The sequence below is a fragment of the Symphalangus syndactylus genome, chromosome 4, assembly GCF_028878055.3.
Source record: "Symphalangus syndactylus isolate Jambi chromosome 4, NHGRI_mSymSyn1-v2.1_pri, whole genome shotgun sequence".
In the NCBI taxonomy this organism is placed as follows: domain Eukaryota; kingdom Metazoa; phylum Chordata; class Mammalia; order Primates; family Hylobatidae; genus Symphalangus; species Symphalangus syndactylus.
Genome location: NC_072426.2, coordinates 31,454,077 through 31,478,180, shown reverse-complemented (window position 1 = coordinate 31,478,180; position 24,104 = coordinate 31,454,077). Strand labels below are relative to the sequence as shown.

At 34.5% G+C, this 24,104-nt stretch overlaps 1 long non-coding RNA gene across 5 annotated transcripts in view; it reads right to left on the bottom strand.

The window, feature by feature from the left end:
- The window catches only part of LOC129480507 (uncharacterized), a 221,950-nt gene that overhangs the window by 132,455 nt on the left and 65,391 nt on the right, over positions 1–24,104 (bottom strand). For all 5 annotated transcript variants that reach the window (XR_008657068.2, XR_010120468.1, XR_010120469.1 and 2 more), the window contains one exon: positions 4,275–4,393. This is a non-coding gene — a long non-coding RNA (uncharacterized lncRNA). The remainder of the gene's footprint in view (positions 1–4,274; positions 4,394–24,104) is intronic.

Below are 24,104 nucleotides of genomic sequence, written 5' to 3'. Positions count from 1 at the left end.
ATTGAAAGCTATCTCGAAGATGTCTAATCTTTGACAAATGATAGTTTGAAGTGCATTTGATTATGAATTTTTTTCTGAGACTAATAATATCAATAATTCCAGTAGTGTGTTTTATAAATCCAGGTGCATCACTGAAGATAATTGATTTGTATCTTTTATGTAGAAATGAAAACAATTTCAAGAACCTTGTGAAAAATCTTGAGTCACTACTCATGAGATAAGCTGTCAAGATCAGCTAATCAGCTAATCTCAGCTCTACTGAGAATGTGAAATTTCTTTGCATGGCTTTCTTTTTTCTATTTATATTTGCATTAATCCCTCAATGGCTTATTTTCTGATGATCTTTCTACTTTCAGTGCTTCTCCTAAATAGGATTCTTAATTAAATTGATGACTGTCTATATACTGTTTTGAGAATGCTGGAAAATGGTTAAGAAACACTAGAATTATAAACTGAAATCTAAATATTGCTAAATCTTTTCTGATTGTGAAAAACCTACAGTTGGAATAGTATTTACATAAAATAACTGGTATTAAAAATATTATTTGTCACATCTCAGAGTGGACTAAAAATTTAAAAAGTGACCCTAGAAGAATTTATTTTAGTGATTAGTTTTTAATAATAATTTATAAGGCAGTGAAGTTGTTTTAACTGGAAAATAGAACCAGAGGGTGAGAAGGAAGTAAAAATAAAATGGAAATGACATTTAATCAACATGTGCCTTTTGTGAAAGATAGGCTAGCAGAATGAAGATGGTTCCACTTAATTTCCTGGGAGTGGCCTCAGGCTCCCAGCAGACTTTGTGTATACCCAGCGTGCTAGGCTGGAATAAGCAGATGAAGGTGTCCTGGATGGGCATCCATCTGCAGGCTTGCTAATTATAAAAGAGAGCTGGTCTTAACTGATTAAATGCTGCAAACACTAACTTTTGACAGTGAGAGAGGATTTTGAAATTAGCAGGGCTACTTCAGTCTTCAACTAAATCTTATCAGGTAGCACAGGTGACAGTTAAATCATTCTCAGCAAGGCAGGGCTTGCTGCTCCAAATGTGTGGTTTTCTCATAGTTTTGTCCTTTGAAATAACCCTCCGCAAAGAATGGCCTCTACATGTTTGTAAAGAGAGTAGCTCTAGACTATAACTAATTCCTTAGCCTGCTAACTGTACTTACATTACATGAACAAATAAATACATTTTGCAATCAGGTTTTAAAAATTATACACTCATAGGTTTAAAAGGAACTTTCTTGTTTCTCAAGAAAACTTGGAGAATCCGTGTAGTTTTCCTAAGGCCAAGCAACTAATATGAATCAGAGCTGGTGTTGGAACCCTAGTCTCCTTACCCCAAGTTTATTTAATTTTATCAAACCATACTGACACCTGCTTCAAGTATTTGATGAGAACAGAATGTCAGTTGCTCCTGCAATTCACAAAATCTTAAACAACCGTAATGGCTTTCAATGAATGTTGACTTGTATGAATTCAAGCTACTATTACCCTGTGATAGAATTCTTATATCACAATACCAAATGCTGATAAAAAATAATGGTAAGTGGACTTTGTTTTAACAGCAGTCCACATTCCATAAACATCATTCTACTAAGACATTTTAAGTTTCATTCTGAATATATATGGCAAATTATTTGCATCTTTTATAGAATTTCTTCTAAAATATTTCCAATCTAAAATACCTCAAACTTGCCTTCCCCATGTTTGTATATTTTATCACCAACACTTTGCATGCCTCCTACTCATTTATGTGATTTTGATTCCTGCAACTCTGTGTTCACACTGAAGAAAAAGGCAAGGATTTTACACTACATTTCCAAAATATTTATTCCTTTAGAACTTTGTTCTCGTCCCCCTGCCCCTACATTCATTTATTTATCAGTTGCTCTTATTTCACAGACATGTATTATTGCCTGTTTTTCAAAATAATGAAGAAATGAGCAGTTGTGTAACATAAGGCACATCTGCTTCAGAATAAGGGTTTAACATTTTTCTCACTATTACAATTAATGCAATAAATCAGTTAACTTGAAATCTCTTAATGTGTTCTACATATTTTTAAATTTATTTGCAAATGCTGTATCATATGGTATTTACACATTATATGGTATTAAGTTGGAGAGCTTCTTATAGTGAGACCCAAAGTCTAACTGTCTGTCTCTTAGTAAGAGAAACTGGGGAAATCCATTAAGTATATAGGGCTCATGAAGTTACTATTTAACTTATCAAAACAGTAATACAACGGTACATTCAGGAGTTTTATGGGAAGAAATTGCCTAAATCCATCACTTAGCAACAACAGTTTCTCACTGAATAACTTGTTACATTGAGAAAAATAAGGATTGTTATTATGTTTTTTAGTACAGTGTTTTTCATGTCAAGCAATAATAGTAAACATCCAAATAGTTGTATCCAAATAATATATATTAGTATAATCAATCATATTAAACTACTTTTTTCAGTCATAACTAAAGATCTCCCAGTTTCCCAATTATTTTTTGACTGCTCTGCAGGGCCACTATCATGACAAATTTTGTCCACATATGTATGAGATTGTTTCTGAACTCTAGTCTGTGTCACTGGACTATGTTTCTATCCTTGCACAATTATCATAGCACTTTTTAAAACCATATGTTTATAATGAAACTTTGTATTGTGTTTCCCAATTTTCCACAATCTCTCTTGTATTCAAGTCCTATCAGCTGCTTGAATATCTCCCACAGATCACCCCTCCAATGCCGTCTAGTCAAGCTGGCTCTTATTCATACTTTATGCCTCAGCAACAATTTAGCTCTTCTAGCAAGTTGTACTAATTCCTTATTAACTATCTGGAATGACTTTACCAAAAGAGATGTCAGGCCACTATTATGATGAATTATTTGAAATTAGAGAAATCTAAATAAATACGGAAAACATGTAACATTTATGGATTTGAAGGTTTATATCATCAAAAAGATTTGCTTTCCCCAAACAGGATTTATAAGCTAAATGCAGTACCAAGAAAAATCTCTAGTTGTCTTTTTTCAGAGAAACTGAAATGCTAATTCTTAAATTTATATAAAAATGCAGAAATAATAATCAAGATAGTTTTGAAGAGAAAAAAGTTATAGCACTTAAACTACCCAGACACAAAGCTTCATTATAAACATATGGTTTTAAAAAGTCCTATGACAATTGTGCAAGGATAGAAATATAGACCAGTGGCACAGATTAGAGAGTCCAGAAACAATCTTATACCTATGTGGACATAATTTGTCATGATAGTGGCCCTGCAGAGCAATCAAAAAAGAATAATATTGTCAAGATGAAACAAAATATTAACATCAGCCCTTTTCTCATAATGATAAACAAAAATCAATCAAATATGTTTTTTAGCTATAAAAAAAGAACTGTACAGCTTTCATGACTTTAGGATAGGCGTAATTTTCCTAAACAGGATATAAAAAATAGTAACTATAAATAAATTCATTGATAAAATAAACTATACTAAAATTAGAAACTTCTTTTCATCAAAAGACACAATTTGGAGAGTATAAAGGCAATTTATAGAATTAGAAAATATTTAAAATACTGAATATAATTAGCAAAGGACTTGTATCATTAACAATAAAAAAAGACTTCTACAAATCAAGAAGGAAAAGACAATAACTCTAACAGACAATGAGCAAGAGACCAGAAGAGGATATCCAAATTATTAATAAATGTATGAAGAGGCTCTCAATGTTATAAAATAAGAGAAGCACAAATTAAAGTCACCATGCTATATCTGGACACATTCAGCAGAAAGGGTAAAGTTAGAGAGATTGACAACACTAAGTTTTGGCAATGATGTGTGGCAAGTAGACCTTTCACATGCAGCTTATAGAAGCATAAAAAGGTACAACCACTTAAGAAAAAATATGTGTAGCTTTCTAGTACAGCTAGATTTGTATATACATATTTACAAATGTATGTATATTCATATGTACATATGCATGTATATACATATTTAATGTACATAAATATGTATGTATATACATATGTACATATGTATCCACAGAAATGCCATGGAAAAATTGTTGCTATAAGTTATTCACAGTTGTTTCATTATTACCTTTTAATGATCCTTAATAACCTTAAGGATCTGTAGTGATGTCCCCTCTTTGATTTCTGATACCTTCTCTCCTTTTTCTCTCTCTCTTTGCTGTTTCTCTCTCTCTCTCTCTCTCTCTCAGTGTTTCACAGCAACTGCTTTACTATAAGCTTCTCCAGAATTCCTTGTGTCTTACCTCGTTTCTCTCTGGCTTAGCTCTTTATTATGCAGACCCAGGTAGCTTCTGCCTTGTTCAGTGTTCTTTTTCTCTGCTTCCCAGATTCTTCATAATCATGAAAGTTTCTAGCTTTTACCCTGCAAGTAGGAAACCTCATCCTTAGAAATCAGGGAATTACAAAAATTCACAATTGAACATCTCTTTATCCTTTTTTATATTTAGACTAACATGGCAAATTTTCCTAAAAAAATTCATGTATGGAAAGAGTAACAACTGAAAACAGCCATCAAACAACCTTTAAACTTTTGGACAAATTTGGGAAGTAGAAACTACAGAAAGGAAAAAAAAAAGGTCATGGAAATTTTCATGGGGAACGTGACTTTTTTTGGTGGCAGATGAGCAGAATGCAGGACTTTATAGAGTAAAGAAAAGGAAAGAACCCAGTATTAGATAAATGAAGAAGAGGACCCAATAGGGAAAAAGTAAACATTTTATTTTCCAGTTTTTCCTGTGCAAAGCTTTTTCTTACCTCCAAATGCTTAAAAAGAGTCTTGTGAAGAGAGAATAGTAATACTTTTTCATGGTTTAGCTGGCTTTGTTTGCTTTGTTTGTAGCCTAATTACCCAGATGGGAGAATGAAATTTTGTTTAAGTGACAGGTATATCATGTTAAAGTATTAAGTCATCAAAATAAAGGGTTAGAACATAGAGATGATCATAGAAAGTTTGCATTTAAACAGTGTTTATTTTTTATTTTCTATAAACTGTTTTAGTAACACAATTTTTAAAAAAGTACTTTGGTTTTTCTCTTTCATTGCAGTTCTTATTTTCTTATAATAACTCAGCAATACTCAGGATTTCTAAATCATGAAGCTTCTTTTGATAACACAGCATAGTAATTCCCCTTCATTAATACTGAGTCTTAATTATTTGCAACATTCACATATGGCACTTTCAACATGTTTCTGTTCATTCATGACTCATTCTATCAGGTCAAGTATGAGTCTAAAAACCACTAGAATTAAGCCATAGTAGAAATTCAGTAACAATAACTTCCCCCAGAAATGGAAATAGGCACACAGAGGTTATGTTACAAGCCTAGAAGGAGTTGTGTATTGGTGGAGAGAAGAGAATTAAAATATGCATTCAAAGTAATGATTATGGTGTGATAACATGACACCTAATCTCCCACAGAGGGGAAAAAGACATTAAATGCCTTCATGTTACTATAGTGCTCATGATTAAAAGCTTTGGATATGAGTGTTCTCCTATAGCAAGTTAAGCAATTTAAAGCTAGAGTAATTTTGGAGGAAGATCTCAATGGCAAACTCTGGCAAAGTCCCAAGAGTGCTTTATATTATTTTGTATGGTACAATAATTCAGAAAAAAGCTTAATAATCTCAGGGTTGGATTTGAGGAATTTTAATTTCTTTTAATTTACAAAGCAATAATGAATGTGTACATAAACATTCTGGGTAAATAAGCTCTTCTAAAACTGTTAATGCTGTTAACATTACGTATTGCATCTGTTAGCATAATAAAACTTTGGATTCATTTTTATGATCCAATATATGAGATCATTTATTTAGTCATTACCAAAGAATTTATTGTATAGCAACTATGGCAAAGTTTTTGTTTGAGGAAGTGAATGTAAAGATTCATAAAATACATTTTATGCTGTCAGGAGTCATAGTCTATTATATTGGTTTGCAATTTTGTAGTCATTAGTGCTGTTTACTATCATTCTAGACAAATAGTAGGATGGAACTTCTGAGATTCCTTGGAGTTAGGCATGGACTTGCGACTTGCTCTCACTAATAAAATGTAAGATGGAGTGTCTTGTGTTACTTGCATGTGAGGACTGTTCCTTTACTTATATATATATATGCACTTTAAGTTCTGGGTTACATGTGCAGAAGGTGCAGTTTTGTTACATAGGTATACATGTGCCCTGGTGGTTTGCTGCACCCATTAACCCATCACCCACATTAGGTATTTCTTCTTATGTTATTCCTCCTCTGACACCCCACCTCCTGACAGGCCTCAGTGTGTGATGTTCCCCTCCCTGTGTCCATGTGTTCCCACTGTTCAACTCCCACTTACGAGTGAGAACATGCGGTGTTTGGTTTTATGATCTTGTGATAGTTTGCTGAGAATGATGATTTCCAGCTTCATCCATGTTCTTGCAAAGGAGATGAACTCATCCTTTTTTATGGCTGCATAGTATTCCATGGTGTATATATGCCAGATTTCCTTAATCTAGTCTGTCACTGATGGACATTTGGGTTGTTTCCAAGTCTTTGCTATTATGAATAGTGCCACAATAAACATACGTGTGCATGTGTGTTTATAGCAGAATGGTTTATAATCCTTTGGGTATATGCCCAGTAATGGGATTGCTGGGTCAAATGGTATTTCCAATTATAGATCCTTGAGGAACCCCCACACTGTCTTCCACAATGGTTGAACCAATTTACACTCCCACCAACAGTGTAAAAGCATTCCTATTTTTCCACAACAGCATCTGTTTTTTCCTAACTTTTTAATGATCGCCATTCTAACTGGTGTGAGATGGTATCTCATTGTGGTTTTGGATTTGCATTTCTCTAATGACAAGTGATGGTGAGCATTTTTTCATATGTCTGTTGGCTGCATAAATGTCTGCTTTTGAGAAGTGTCTGTTCATATCCTTTGGCCATTTTTTGATGGGGTTGTTTGTTTTTTGCTTGTACATTTCTTTAAGTTCTTTGTAGATTCTGGATATTAGCCCTTTGTCAGATAGATAGATTGCAAAATTTTTCTCCCATTCTGTAGGTTGCCTGTTCTCTCTGATGATAGTTTCTTGTGCTATGCAGAAGCTCTTTAGTTTAATTAGATCCCATTTGTCAATTTTGACTTTTGTTGCCATTGCTTTTGGTGTTTTAGACATGAATTCTTTGACCATGCCTATGTCCTGAATGGTATTGCCCAGGTTTTCTTCTAGGATTTTTATGGTCCTAGGACTTACGTTTAAGTCTTTGATCCATCTTGTGTTGATTTTTGTAAAAGGTGTAAGGAAGGGGTCCAGTTGGCTGAATAGGAACAGCACCGGTCTGCAGCTCCTTTACTCTAAACATGGCAACAATTAAGTTCCAAATATGAATGCTTTATCAGTCTGGATCCTTGATTAGAACAATATCAAGCAGAGCCCTCTGCCATCCCAAGATGGCCATGAAATCCAAGCAAGAAATAAATTAACATTTGCTACTTTCAGGTTTAAATTTTATTGCTGCAGCTGCTATTATAACATAGTTCACTATATCATTTTTTTTTCTTTTTTAACTAAGTTGTTATACTATAAGTAGCCTCCTCTGTCTTCATGGTGGTTCTATCTAGGAAATAATCTGTGTTCTAGGTTCTATGGACATGGATCAGGGCCATGTCCATACACACACAAGGTCAGGAAAGAGAAGGCATAGGCCTTCCTCATAGGGAGGGAGTGGAGCTATGTGGGTAGTTGACAATCTGGGAACAGTATGCAACTAGGAGAGATTGAATATAGAACAAGGCACAAAACAAACAGATGTCAAAGGGAGCCTGAGTAACCAAAGAAAACCGGGGACAGAAGAAGAGATTGAAAAAGTATTATAATTGCAAAAGAGATTCAGGACTCCAAGAGATAAGAGGATGAGGAGGGAGAGGATGTAGGATCAGACAGAATGAGGAGAAGCTAGTGCAAGTTGTGCATAGAAGTATTAATATCTGTATCAGCTAACATTTATTGAGCACTTATTATATGCCAGATATTTTGCTCAGCATGTGCCATATTAACCTCATTTAACCCTTATAACAACCTTATGAGTTAAGCACTATTATTTCTCACACTAAAAATAAATAAATTAAAAATCAGAAAATTTGAATAATTCATCTAAAATCATAGAACTTTTAAGAGAAGCTAGGTTTCAAATCATTTTAGTGTTTTTCCTGAGTCAGTACTAATAACTGCAAGTGTTACATTTTCTAAATTAAAATGACAAGAAAGACATCAAAGTACTTTCTATTACTAGGAATTGTAGAAAGACCTCTAATTTTTTTTGTATTTGCTCAGATTTCAGGTTTCAAGACTGTCATTCTCATTTCATATCTCTCTATCTAATTTAGTTCCCACCAGCTTCTTATACCAATTCTACCTTTACTGGTATTTGTGTAAGACAACGGTATTCAAAGAATCATTGTTCATGAGGAATTGTTGACTTGTACTTGCTCAGCCTGAACTGCAGAATCTGATTGTAACAATCAGGTAGAAGCCATGACATTCCATGGTCTTTTATAACTCAGAAAGTTATAAAGGAAGGAAAAATAATAATAGTTGCTGAAAAGGCTAAATTTACTCTTGAAAAAAGAAGTATATATATTTTTACCTCTTTATTTATAAATAATAATTATTTTTTAATTTGGCATTTCTGATATTGGTGCCTGTTTTTGTTGCTGCTACACTTGATTTTCCTCAGCTACTCTAGTAGGAGTATAGTTTGTTGTCTTGTGTATCTGTAAGTCCATTTTTGCTTCAGGTAGTTATTACAGAGCCTTACATTTTATACATTTTCTTACTTTTAATATTAAGCATTTGATAATTGAATTCTTTGGAAGATATTGCTTTTCAAATATCCTCTCATACCTCAGCAGCACAAATAGTTGATAGTAAGCCATTGAATACCTACAATATATGGAGTACCCATGCAAAATGTTTGCTGCAGCTACCTAGGTTTCTCTTTTTTGTTTGGTTTCTTGTTTTTGTCTTTGAATCTATGTTTCAGCAATAGGAAGGGTCATAAGACTTGTTTAGTTTGGCATGTAGAATAGAAAACCTTCTGAGTTGATATAAAAAGTTAATAATTCTCTCTTGAACCCAGGAGGCAGAGGTTGCAGTGAGCCGAGATCACACCACTGCACTCCAACCTGGGCTACACAGCGAGACTCGGTAAAAAAAAAAAATGTTAATGATTCTATATTATTTTCAAATTTCACTGGTAATCTGTTTTTCACCTTAAGATTTCACAACCCAAAATTTTGCTATGTAATTATGTCAGGACAAGTATGTGTTTGGAATACAGCAGCACCGCTTTGAACAGGGATGGTAAATGAGATCCATTTACCAAGCCAGTGTTAGTAATTTGGGAGTGACTACCTTGCCCAGCCTCAAAAGAAAATGAGTGCAAAAATCCATTACATGTCTGCCACAGTTGTAGGACGGAAAATGACAACTTGGATGCACCGCCATTTCTCAAATACATTTGGGACATGGTAATGTTAATTTATAAAGAAAATCCCTTTCTCTTAATTTCTGTTTTAAACTTTAAAATTGTTTAAAAGAACTTTAAAGTTATATATAATATATCCTCATTTTGAAATATACAACTTGATTTTTTTTTTTTTTTTTTTTTTTTTTTTTGAGACGGAGTCTCTCTCTGTCATCCAGGCTGGAGTGCAGTGGGGCAATCTCGGCTCACTGCAAGCTCCGCTTCCCGGGTTCACGCCATTCTCCTGCCTCAGCCGCCTGAGTAGCTGGGACTACAGGCGCCCGCCACCACGCCCAGCTAATTTTTTGTATTTTTTCAGTAGAGACGGGGTTTCACCATGTTAGCCAGGATGGTCTCGATCTCCTGACCTTGTGATCTGCCCACCTCGGCCTCCCAAAGTGCTGGGATTACAGGAATGAGCCACCATGCCCGGCCCCTCTTCACTCTTTGTTGTTGTTGTTCTTGTTGTTGTTGTTGCTGAGACGGAGTCTCGCTCTGTCGCCCTGGCTGGAGTGCAGTGGCGCAATCTCGGCTCACTGCAAGCTCCGCCTCCCGGGTTCACGCCATTCTCCTGCCTCAGCCTCTCCGAGTAGCTGGGACTACAGGCGCCCGCCACCACGCCCGGCTTTTTTTTTTTTTTTTTTTTTTTTTGCATTTTTAGTAGAGATGGGGTTTCACTGTGGTCTCGATCTCCTGACCTCGTGATCCGTCCGCCTTGGCCTCCCAAAGTGCTGGGATTACAAGCGTGAGCCACCGCGCCTGGCCCCCTCTTCACTCTTAATGCCTCTTTTCTGAAGATCTGTTCAGTGTGTGTCAGTCTAGTTGATGGTCTAGTGTCTTTAGGTGGGAGAAGCTGTTCCTCGCTGCATCTAGTTGACCATCTTGCTTGAGTTTTCTTATTTATTTAATTACGTTTTTGAAGGGTGGAGGTTTTAATTATGAGAATATGAAATTTAACTTTTTTTTAAGATTAGTGCATTTTTGTGTAGTCCCAGCTACTGGGAGGGGCTGAGGCAGGAGAATGGCATGAACCCGGGAGGCGGAGCTTGCAGTGAGCCCAGATTGCGCCACTGCACTCCGGCCTGGGCGACAGAGCGAGACTCTGTCTCAAAAAAAAAAAAAAAAAGATTAGTGCATTTTTGTGTCGTAATTGGTGTTAAGTTCAGGAATAGTTTTCACCCCTCATTGTTGGTTATATCCTTAACTGATTATAATAATATTGCTTGCTATTTTCTAGAATATTTCTTTTGATAAAAGGCCAGATTGCTTGACATGCATTGAGCAGATCAATATGACGAGGTTGCTCCCTGCTGACATAAACTGACAGCTTCTCCAGCCAGGTGGTCTTTGAAGAGTAGCAGAGATACAATGAAGTATGGCTAACCAAATTCAAATTCATGGATATTTTATAACATTTGATATGATTATATGAAGAGTGAGAATTTGTCATATTAGTATAAGTAAATCTACTTACTTTGTTTTATTTTCCCTTTATCTCCCTATTCTCTAGCCAAAGATAAATCTCTAAGAAAGGTAAACAAATGTATTTCTGCCTATGCAACCACAAAGGGATGCCTATCCCAGCATTGGAAAATCAATGAGTTGAGAGTTAACTCTGATTGCTATGCTACCTTCATACATTCAACACTTGAATAATTATTGAGTGTCTCCCTTCTATCACCATGTGCAACTCTAATAGACTAGTGAGCAGAAAGCTATATAGTCATATAACTATAACATATATAACATAATTTGAGAATTGCTAGAACATATATCTATATTTATGAAAGTCCATAGACTGGAGTTTCTAATTAGTTGCTAAAAATATCCAACATTTTAAGCATGAGAAATACACACACATATACACATGTATGTATATACACACATGTATACACACACGTATATACATACCCCCCACGCATATATACATACACAATCTGTGTTCAGCAATTTACTTGAATCATGTGTCATTTAATTCAGCCTTCTTCTATAGGTAATAATAGATTCAACCATATTTTGTAAGAGAAGAAAGTAAGGTACAAAGATTATAGCTTGGTCATGCATGTGCCAGAAGTGGAATTAAAATTCAGGCTGCTTGTCCCTAAAGTTCACTTCCTTACATGGTATGTTAACATCTCCTAATACTTCTGGAGGACTCAGACCAGGCTTCTCAAGAGGTGACATGGTAGCTAATTTTAAAATGACAATCTGAAGTATAATAAAAGAAATTCTAGACATATTGGATGACACACAACACGACATACAAAAATATTAATGTGTTTGCAGAATTGATAAATTCTTGAGAGGCTATAATAATGTAGAGATAGAAAGAGAGCTTGCAGGAAGTACAGTTCTAATCATAGCCAGGAGATCAGCTTATTACATGGAAAAATGTGTGTCTTCCCATTCCAACATTTTATCTTTTTTTCAGATGGCCTTGAGCTAATAATGTCTGTTAAATTGAGAGAAAAAGTAGAATAGGCAACAAATAAAATAAAATGAACTTCCAGTGTCTAAACTATGTCTAAAGGAGATGTTTGGCTTGGGATCTTGAACACAGAAATGATTAAAGCAAAATAACCAGAAGAAGCCTACTAAGACTTGAGGGGATTTTATTTACAAATAAAACAAATCCTTATCCCTAAATTATATGATTTCTTCATTTCTAAATCAACTCTTAGGCCCCTAAACTTATGCTAGCAGAAAATTATCTGCAGATAATTCCTTACAATCCTGTATGAACACTTTAACACCTAAATAGATATAGCTATTCTTACATTAGACTGTGGTAGTTTCTGTTTAAAGAGTCCCCAAATGAAAGTAGTTAAACAAGATAAATATTTATTTTTGTATGTAAAATTTAGGAGAAGTCAGCTCCATGATCATCAGAGACGTGGGTTCCTATTTTGTTGCTCTCCCATTCTCAATATGTAGTTTTATTTTGTGGCCCAATAAGGCTCCCACCTTCAAATCTGCCTTTCAGCCAAAAGGCAGTGATTAATGAAAGTGAACAACATACTCTTTTTCTTAAGTGGTTATAATTTGTATATTGATATATAATTTCTAAACATATTCCATTTGTTACAACATAGTCACAGAGCCACCTTACTGTAAAGAAGGCTCGAACAGTCTCTTTTTTAAATTTTTGGGTTTTTCTTTTTTCTTTTTCTTTTTTTTTTAGATGAAGTCTAACTTTGTTGTCCAGGCTGGAGTGCAGTGGTATGATCTTGGCTCACTGTAACCTCTGCCTCCCAGTTTCAAGCAATTCTCCTGCCTCAGCCTCCCGAGTAGCTGGGATTACAGTCGCCTGCCACCACGCCCGGCTAATTTTTGTATTTTTAGTAGAGACGGGGTTTCGCCATGTTGGTCAGGCTGGTCTCAAACTCCTGACCTCAAGTGATCTGCCTATCATGGCCTCCCAAAGTGCTGAGATTACAGGCGTGCCGCGCCTGGCCTCTGCCTCTTTATCTCGGAGAACATATACCCAGTGAAACACATTTTTGTGTATGGAGTGGGAGATTTTTATGGGCTGTTTAAATGATGAAATTTTATAAATATGCATATGATCTTAAGATAATAAAAAAGAAAAATGTAAACATTAGTCTAATAGCTTTTATAAAATTTTAACATGTGGTTCAGACAACAGCCAAATGAAATTAAAAGGGAGGAGAAACAAGTGTGTTGTAAATATAAACATTTTGATAATCTGATAATAAATTGTAGTAATCAATAAAAAATAATTCCAATATGATAGCCTGACAGAATGAGCATAATACTTCTCAAGACAAGAAAGACAAATAGTGAATGACAAAAATAATAACAGTAATAAAGGTAATAGTGTAAAAATAGTAGTAAAGTTATTAAAATAATAGCCATCCTCTGAGAACAAAATATATACCATATGCATAGCTATGCATATCACTTACCAGCATTATTTTATAATTTTAACAAACCTATAAAGTAGATGATACTATTTTCAACACATCTAATATTGAAGTTTGTGACTAGAGTGACAAATTCAAGGTCACTGAGGTAGCATATTGCCAAGCCAGGCTATAACCCCACTTTTGTGTTACTTCTGAGTTAATACCACATTTTACTCTTAAAGTGTAGGAAAAAATTACCTCATTAATAACTTGACAAATCCAAATTAATGCAATTTATAAGACTGTAAAATGCATACTGCCAGTAACACATAATGCAGCTATGGGTATTATAGACCAACTACCTCAATTACATATGATTATTTTTAAATTAATATTATGAAGTTGGAAATAATTTGTCAAAATAAATCCTAAATAATTTATAGTAGCAAGTTTTTCAAAGAAGCAATTATTTAACAAAAAGAAAAGATATAAGTATAGAGAGCTACTTTCTAATATAGAGAGTATTAGGAAGATAAAAGATTCAAATTATAGTTACAAACTAACCAGAAGAACAAAAACGGAAATCATATTATTTTTAAAAACAAAAAATGACATGAAATAGATAAAATGTAATAGCATACTTCAGTGAAACAAAATACTTAAAACTACAACATAAAATATTCAAGTATAACTAGGATATAACATGCCTATAATAATAATTAATGTAAATGGGCTATACCAATGTATCAAAATAATAAGATGGGCGCAGTGGCTTACACCTGTAATCTCCACACTTTGGGAGGCTGAGGTGGGTGGATCACTTGAGGCCAGGAGTTCCAGACCAGTCTGGCCAATATGGTAAAATTCCGTCTCTACTAAAAATTCAAAATTAGCTGGGCGTGTTGGTGCTCATTTGTAATCCCAGCTACTCAGGACGCTGAGACATGAGAATCACTTGAACTCAGGAAGCAGAGACTGCAGTGAACTGAGATCTTGCCATTGCACTCCAGCCTTGGTGACAGAGTGATATTCCGTCTCAAAATAATAATAGTAATAATAAGAAGATATTTATATTAAATTTCAAGGTAAAACCTAATTTTATGCTATGCGCATGTATGTGCTATATAACAATGTACTTTATATATCTATATGTATATAGATGTATGTATGTAATGAAAATAAATTAATTTTAGAAGCATTCTAATACATTGGGGAGAAAAACCTACACTCGAAAGAAGAAATTGATAATTTAGAAAATAAAAGTAATACAGAAATAACAAATAAATTTAAGGACTGATTCTTTGACACAGCCATGGAAGTAGATATGTCATTGACTATACTAACAAAAAAAAGTTGAAAGTTGGAGGAGAGTCAATAAAGCAAAAAAATAATAATAATAAAGTAGTAAAAATGACCACGCACACAAAACTGGCATATTGTTTGCTCAACTCTATGCAGAAAATCAGAGTTCAAGTGACAATGATTTCTAGGTTATGATAATTAACAACACTGATCTTAAAAGAGGTGGAAAGAGTACTGATTATTATAAAATAAATGAAAACAATAAAAATGATAATTCTGAATCTCCAGTCCAATCAGATTGCCATCCCAAGCCCTAATTTGTTGAAATGATAAACAGCAGATACAGCTTTAATAGAAATCATATCATGCATATATAAAGCTAAAGCCGTTTAATGATAAGAGAACCATACTTAATTGTTCTTTTTATATTAAAGTTGGAATACACATCTAAAATAGTTGTATAATTCTATTATTAATAAATATCCATTAACTTTGTTGTTTGTGTGCATATTTTCCTGAGGTGATTGTTTTGGTAATTTGATTAATCTTGTACATCTGTCTTTCGTTTTCCCTAATTACCCCCATAGTTACAGAAACATTATACACTGTTCAATTCTTTCTACTTAAAAGTTCTCTACTGAATCATAGCTAAAGAAGAAATTGTTTCTGTATTACAAATAATGTTACAAAGTCCCTTGTCAATATATTTATATAAAGCAGTTATTTCATTAGAAAACATATTTAACTAACTGGCAGTTTCTCTGTCATCCATATTGTTCAATAGCTAATTATTATATATTGAATTTTTTTTACTGCTCTTTTTCCACAATGATTAGTATCAAATAATTTCGACCTGAGAGAGACTTCAATATCATTTGATACAAGCTTATCCCTAGGGGAAACTACCTGCAAAGTATTCTTGACTAAGCACCATTCTATTTCATTTAGTTCCATCAATGATGAATAAAATATAATACCCAATGCAGCCATTTCTAGCATTGAATCCCTGCAATTATTCATTCCACATTGTTTCTGGTTCTGCTTCACAGAGGAATAATCCATTTATGCTAAATCTAACTGTTCAAAAACAATTGTGCACCCCTAAGGTTCATTACCTCAGGGATTACTTCTTTTGGTTTCTTAAAATGTTCTGTTGCCCCATTCTGCTCCCTGTCAGTGGGTCCCATCTTGCTTTGTTATAGAAGGATCAAGAAAAGTAATCCAACTTGTAGGCTTGTTGGTAGCAACAAAGCCAACTTATAAAGGCCCTTAAGAGAATGAGGTTCTCACAACGATAGACTGGATTAAGAAAATGTGGCATGTATACACCATGGAATACTATGCAGCCATAAAAAATGATGAGTTTGTGTCCTTTGTAGGGACACGGATGAAACTGGAAACCATCATTCTCAGTAAACTATCGCAAGGACAAAAAACCAAACACCGCGTGTTCTCACTCATAGGTGGGAATTGAACAATGAGAACACATGGACACAGGAAGGGGAACATCACACTCCAGGGACTGTTGTGGGGTGGGGGGAGGGGGGAGGGACAGCATTAGGAGATATACCTAATGCTAAATGACGAGTTAGTGGGTGCAGCACACCAACATGGCACATGGATACATATGTAACAAACCTGCACATTGTGCACATGTACCCTAAAACTTAAAGTATAATAATAAAAAAAAAAAGAGAATGAGGTTCTCTATTTATAAGCAAGGGACGTTTTTATGTGATAATTCTAATTTGTACCATATGGACTCATGAGTACTTGGTTTATAGACATTGCTCTTAGAAAACACTCCTGAGCTACCTAAGAAATCATTCACATGCAAGCTATTAACAGTCACCTCAATAGACATGTTAGTCCTTCCCTTTTTGAGCTTTTCCTTTCTTTAATGCACAACCCATTCCTAAATTCCTGAGTTGTTGTGAATTGGAGTATATTGATTCATTCAACTGTTGGTAATTTGTAGCATTGGTCTCTGTATTTTGGTTGCTTTTCTCAATACATTTTGAACCATGAGAAATATTACTTAATCCATGACAAAACATTTTATATCAACTAATTACATATACTACATTAAGATACATATTTTCTTTACAATACAAATTATGTAATTTAAAATGTAATCGAATACAATATATACATTTTAAATACAACCCAATTATTACCCTATTTTATTATAATTAACTACTTCCAAAGCGCTATTACCCAAGCCAATATAACTAAAATTTGCAATTTCAGCTCTCAGGCAAAGTTCACACTATCCCAGGCGAATGGACTCCTATAGACCTTTCAGTATTAAATTAGATTCCAATATTGGCTTCACCACTTATTACAGAGATGGCCATGGAAAAATTAATTCCATAAAATGTTGACTAAGAATATGCACTGTTTGGATTAATGTGAATATTAAATATACCATATGTTAAAATGCCTAAAACAGCACTTGATTGAAATAAATGTACAATTTATGATAGTTTTATGATAGTTTATCATTTTCCTGTTTAAGTAAAGCAAATGTCCTCCTTCTCCTCCTCTTCCTCCTCTACAACCATCTTTACCTTCTTCTTCTTTTCCCCCTCCTCCTACTTCTTCTTTTTTTAACTGTTTAACCAAATATTCACCTGCATGTAATTCTTTTAGTTTTCTTATATTTAAATATATTTCTTAGATTTTATCTACATTTATTTTGTATTTGGTCATCTATATTTTAACAGTGATAACTTTTTAAATTTTTACATGATACATAATATTTATGCATACTTAAAAGTATGCATGCTTATATATGGTATTTTTTTACATGCATAGAATGTATAATCATCGAGTCAGAGTATTTGGGGTATCCATCACCTCCAGGGTTTTCATCATTTCTATGTGTTGGGAACATTTCAAGTTCCCTCTTATAGCTATTTTGAAATATACAATACATTGTTGTTAACTATAGTCATCCTACTGGTGATTGAACATTGGAAATTATTTCTTCTAACAACATGTTTGTACCCACTAAATAATATCTCTTCATCACTCCCTCCACACACCCTTCCCAACCTCTGATACCTATCATTCACCTCATTATCTTCATGAGATTAACTTTTTTAGCTCCCACATATAAGTGGGTTGTCTAAATGTAATGCTAGGCTTGGGAATTTTTCAGGGATTATTTCATTGAATAACTTGTCTATCCTTTCCATGTTTGCTTTGCTTTTTGGGAAACCAAAACCTGTAACATTTGGCCACTTTATGGTGCCACATATATCCCATAGGCTATGTTCATATTTTTCTTTCCTTTTTTTAAAAAAAATTGTTTATGACTGGGTTATTTCAAAAGGCATGCCTTCAAATTCTGATATTTTCTTCTCTACTTGATTTAGTCTATTATTAATGCTTTTGAATATACTTTGTATTTCATTCAAGGAATTCTTCAGTTCCAGAAGTTCGGTTTGGTTCTTTTTTTTGTGATATCTATCTCTTTGGTAATTTTTCAATAACCTGAATTGTTTTTCTCATTTGTGTGTATTGTTTGTCTTTGTTCTCTTGTATCTCACTAAACTTTTTAAATATCATGATTTTGAATTCTCATTCTGAGATTTCATAAGGTTTATTTTCACTGAACCTTATGAATTTTCTTTATGCTGGAAAATTATTGTGTTCTTTGGAGGTGTCATATTCCTTGCTTTTTAACTTTTTCTTGTGTCCTTATGTTGATAATATGCATATCTGTTGTAACAATCGCTTCTTTCAATTTTCAGAACCTGCTTTCATTGTGAAGCATTTTTCCCTGAGGCTGTATGTACCACGTTGGCTGGTTAGGGCCCTTTGGCTTTGAGTCTCTGTATGTGCAGTAAGGTAGTCTCTGCATGATTTCTTCAGCTGTAAAGAGCATCAGTGGTGTCTGTAATGTATTCATCATCATAGGTTATGGTTATTAGTGGAGGCTGTGGTGAAGTTTTCCTGGGGATGAGGATGCCAGATGGGCCAGTCATTGGGTCCCAGTGATGGCAGCAGCAGGCTGAATGTGACTTTCCTTGTGCTGTATGGTGGCATACGCTGGCACAGTTGTAATAGGATTAGGTGGGCCCTTCCTTAGACTGTAAGGAGGCTTGCAAGGGTGCCAGTAGTGGCAGTGTTGGGCTGAGCTGTTGAGTGGGTAGTTGGATTCTTGGGTAGCGGGCATCGTATAAAGGCTGTCAGTAGCAGTGCTGGGACAACCCTCTGGCTTCCATGCAATTCAAACTGATGTTAGCGGTGGCTGCAACAAGAGGATTAGGCCAGTATGCAGGCCCATATGTGGTACATTTGGGTTGGTTCCAGCTGTGGTGGTATTGCCAGGTTGGATGGGCTCAACCTTATGGATCCAGGAGGATTTCTCATGTGCCAATGATGTTAGACATGGCTGGGCTATTCCCAGTCCCCCAGACAGCATGTGTGGGGACCAGTGTTGGGGAGCAAAGCTGGGCCAGCTGTATCAGTTTTCAGGCCTCCTTGCAGGTGTTACCCATGGTGTAGTTATGGGCATGGTAGTCCTAGGCTGTTGGTGAAATACTCAGGTTGGGAATGCAGTGGCTGTGCTTTTGTCCTGCTACTAGGAAGGGTGGAATAGCTTTTAGTGACAGCAGCCATAGGAATAGGCATAGGGTGCTTTGGTCCCAGATAGCAGCTGTGAGCAAAGTAGCCTGTCCTCAGGGTGCTTATAAATGTGTGGTGGCTACACTGCTGGGAGCAGCAGAGTCATTGCCAGTGGCTTGTACTTTGGCCTGAGTGGCAGCAGCCAGCAGTGGTGCCAGCTGTAGGAGGATGATGTCAGTGGGACTCCAGGAATGTGGCGATTCAGAGGCTATTGGGCCCCAGGGCAGGATGCGGTCTGGTAGGGGCTGGGTTCTCAAAATGGAAACCTGCTCTGGTGGCTTAGAGCTATAAAATTCTTCAAAAAATACATTATAACATTAGGCAAAGCCAGATATAACATTGTGTGAAACTGAGTATTAATTAATAGTTTGTGTGAGACAGAATTAATTTTTTGATTGCCACTTGAAAAATTAATTACAATTAACTAGTGTGCACTATACAGTCTTTGATCCTCTCATTAATGGCAATTAAGAATTCTACTGTCCTTTCTTACTTTGAGAACCCTTTAATTGCTAACTGTTCTGGGTGCTATATATTTTTTCTCTAAATTCTACCTGAAATATAAATACTTTTTAATTTATTTATTATTTCATTTTATTATAGAAAGATAGAATAAACCAGATTGCATTTCCAACATTCTGCTCAAAAATGTCTTTAGCTAAGTCAGCAACATTATTAGGTACAGTCGACCCTCTATATTTACAGTTTCCACATACATAGGTTCAACCAAACATGGAACAAAAACATTGAGAAAAAAAGTGGATGATTGTGTCTGCACTGAACATGTACAAATATTTTCTTTTCATTATTCCCTAAACAATATAGTATAATAACTATTTACATAGCATTTAAATTGTGTTAGGTATTATAGGCAACCTAAAAATGATTTAAAGTCTACAGAGGATATGCACAGATTATGCACAAATACTACACCATTTTATATAAGAGACTTTAGCATCAGCAGGTTTTTGGTATCCACATGGTGGGGGATACCTTGAAGCAATCTCCCATGGATACCAACGCACTACTGTACCTTTTCTTATTTTCCACATCACCGCAAACGAATGCCTTCCACTACTTGACAAGGGCTCCCTTTTCTCTAGAATTCTATAGTTATTTTCTACATTTTACTTCAGACTTTTACCAACAGCCTCCTTAAGCTTCATTATGCTTCACTAAGGCTCAGTCCAATAATCAGCACTCTATGTTTTATATTTTGTTTTGGCAGCAAAGTTCTTTCAGTTACCAAATTCTGTTCTATTTATCAGTTCAAAGAAAACCACTCCAAAGTTTACCATCATATATCAATAATTATCTTATTATGCTCAAACATTTGGGGTTCAGGAATTTAGAGCACATTGGGGATGTCTTATTTCTGCTCCACAATGGCTGAAAACTCAGCTGAAATGACTCAATGAGTCCACCATGAATTGAACACCTTGGGGCGAGAATCATGTGAACATTTCTTCACACACATGTAAGGCATCTGTGCTGAAATAACACAAATGTTAGGCACAGTTGAGAGTTGACCAGAGTGCCTTTGAGTGTTCTTTCCTTTGTGTGGAATTCCTCACAGCATGGTACTCTCAGGTTTACTCTGACTTCTTACATGGAGGCAAAAGGCTCTGAGAGCTGGTGTATCAGTAAACAAAGTGAAAACTTCCTGGCATTTTATTACCTAGCCTAGAAAATAGATAGCATCACTTTTGTCATATTCTATTGCATCAACCAGAAACCAGCCCAGATGGAAGAGTAGGAATATAGATCCCTCTCAATGGGAGGAATATTGAAGAATATGCACTCATATTTTTAAATTACTGGATGTGTATATTGTGTTAAGGGGCTTCTTTTCATGCTTAATATTCTGTAATTTCTCAAATTTTTGATTGGGTAGGAGTTTTTGTCTTGATCGTTTGAGGGACGTATTCAGTCTGAAAACGCATGCACTTTAGTTTTAGTAATTTTATGTATTTTTGTTATGATTTTTACTTATATTTTCTGTTTTCCAAATAACACTTTTTAGTGTTACATTGAACCCTCTGAATTGATCTTTCATTTATATTTTTTGTGATTTTCTACTTTTTAATGATACTGTTTTTGAAATATTTTAATGCAATTTTTAAAGTTTCTGGAAAGTTCTTTGTGTTCAGTTATTTTTTCTTAACACCTAATTCTTGCTTTATAGGTTGAATATACATTCAGATGTTACTGTGTATACAATTTAGTTTGGAGACCTTTTTCCACCAAGTTTTGTTCTTTGTTTGTGGAGAGAAAAAAGATAGTTGACAACTCTATATTCAGTCTGGAGCTTTTTATTGTTTCAGCTTCACTAATGATGAGGGCTACCAACTGCCAGAAATTAGAAGACTTTGCACTTCTTTTTATCCAGCCAGGTATGCAAAAATTCTAGCATTTTAGTATGTATTTATGTGTGTGTGTGTGTGTGTGTGTATGTGTGTGTGTATGTATGTGTGTATATATATATATTCCTTTATATCTTCTATATATAGTTATATTTACTTATTTTTATTTTTTTCCAACTTTTAAGTTCAGTGGTACATGGGCAGGATGTGCTGGTGTGTTACATAGGTAAACGTGTGCCATGGTGGTTTGTGCAGCCTCAAATTTGAATTTTTAATTCCTACTCTCCTTATTAGCTACCTATTGGCTGAGAAGACACTCTGGGTTTTTTTACTTGATCCTTTTTAATTACATCCTACTTAACATATACTCTAGGCTAAGCATTTCTCTGGACTGCTTTATTGGGTATCACTATTCTTTCTGCCTATCAGATATTTACCAAAATCTTACTCTATTGATGTTTCCCTTCCATTATTTTCTGAAATGAAGATTTATACTATTTTTATATATATACTTTCATTTTAGTGGAACCTTTGAATAGAGGCACAGTCATTTATTCAGTCTTTAATCTATACTGAGACTTCAAAGTACTTTTTGACTGAGGAGCCCAAGATTCCCTGGGTGATACTGGGAAAAGAGCATACTGTTTTCACTGATATATAAAATATTGACAATGGGGAAAAAAGTATATGATGGAATACAGGGTATGGATGTAAATATTTTGAGAACAGTATGGAGTGACCATATCCTGGTAGCTTCCTGTCTCATCCCTGGGATTCAAATTGCATCTCTTCATAGTGGTAGCTTTGATATGAAAGTACTGTCCTCATCAAATTTTCATAGTTGACATACAATATAATATAATAGAAAAAAAACTAAGCTTGTGCCTGATATAACTTACATGAATACTTTTGAATCCACTCTATTAACGGAATCCATGCAAGTGACAGAAATAGGCATTGAAACCGCTGAACTCTTAAAGCCTACATGATCACGCTTTAGTGATGGCTAAAATGAGGATCTAAATCTATTGTATCATTACTTTACAATCAGAAATAAATGACAAAACTAAAGTATTTTATTGTTTCTGAGGTAATAGAAGAGGAATATGTATGATGGGGAAGAATGAATTGATTTGGACTGGTAAGGAAATGTGATTTTAAGAGAAATTTACACGCCTAATTAGTATGCAGGAAGGTGTGGAATGCAAAAAAGGCCTGAGATAAAATTAATGGCTTAAAAAATTCTGAGAGCTGAAACAGACATGCACCATTATATTCAAAAACAAAATAAGCACATGCTGAAACATATCTTAAGGTGAGGAAAATCTTGATGTGTCGAGAATAGTAAAACATAAGAAACCATATTCTCAGCCGATGGAAATGGAATATCTCGATTTATCAAATCGTGTAGAACTTTTTATAAGAAAAATATATTTTCTTCAGAAATATGTACTTGGGACCAAATTGTATCACTTAATATTATTTAATATTTTAACTGAGATTTTTCTAGGACTTGATTTTAATCCTTAGTGTATCATTGATCACTAATTCTTGCTACAGTATGATGAGGGCAATGACATGTTTAAAAATTTAACCTTAAATTTTTACTTATTCCAGTAGTAGCAAAATATTTATATACTCCTAAATAAATTTTGAGAAATCAAAGGAGTGATACATAATAAGTGAATACACATAAAATGTTGATTGCATATGAAAGAAAGATGATTATCTGAGAGAATATAATTTGTCAGGGCATTTTATTTGCAGGATGTAAAAAAACAAATACAAAAAAACTCAGTGGTTATAAGCTAAAATGAAAATCATTGATTCTCATAACTGAAGCACATGAGACTATACAATAATGTGGGAAAGAGCATTTATTTTAGTTACGTTATTAACTAGCTATGTGACTTTGGACAAGTCACTTACTTTATCTTTACTTCAGTTTTCTTATATATAAAATTGGACAATAATATCTATCTCATAGAGTCCTTGTGAGTATTAGATACATTAATCTTATAAAGTACATGAAAGAATGTTTAGCACATAGTATTTGCTGTATGAGTATTATTTATTGTCAATAGTTTTCTTACTAAGTATCTAGATTTAGAGCTACCCTCAGCATCTACTGAATATAGTATGTAAAAAGTTTCTCACTGTTTTAACTTTCTCTTTTCTGTTTTGCACACATTTCTTGAAGGAGTATCTGAATAAATATTCTCGGTAATGTTCCACATCAAGATGGCCACTAGTAGCAGTGAGCTTATATCTTACTAGCTAAGCTACTTTTTCAGAAAATGAACATTGTTTTACTCAATAATTTCAACAAAATTTCTAGTTAAATTTCTCATTAGACTAGGTGAAATCGTGAGCATATTACCAAATGAACCATATGGTTAATGGA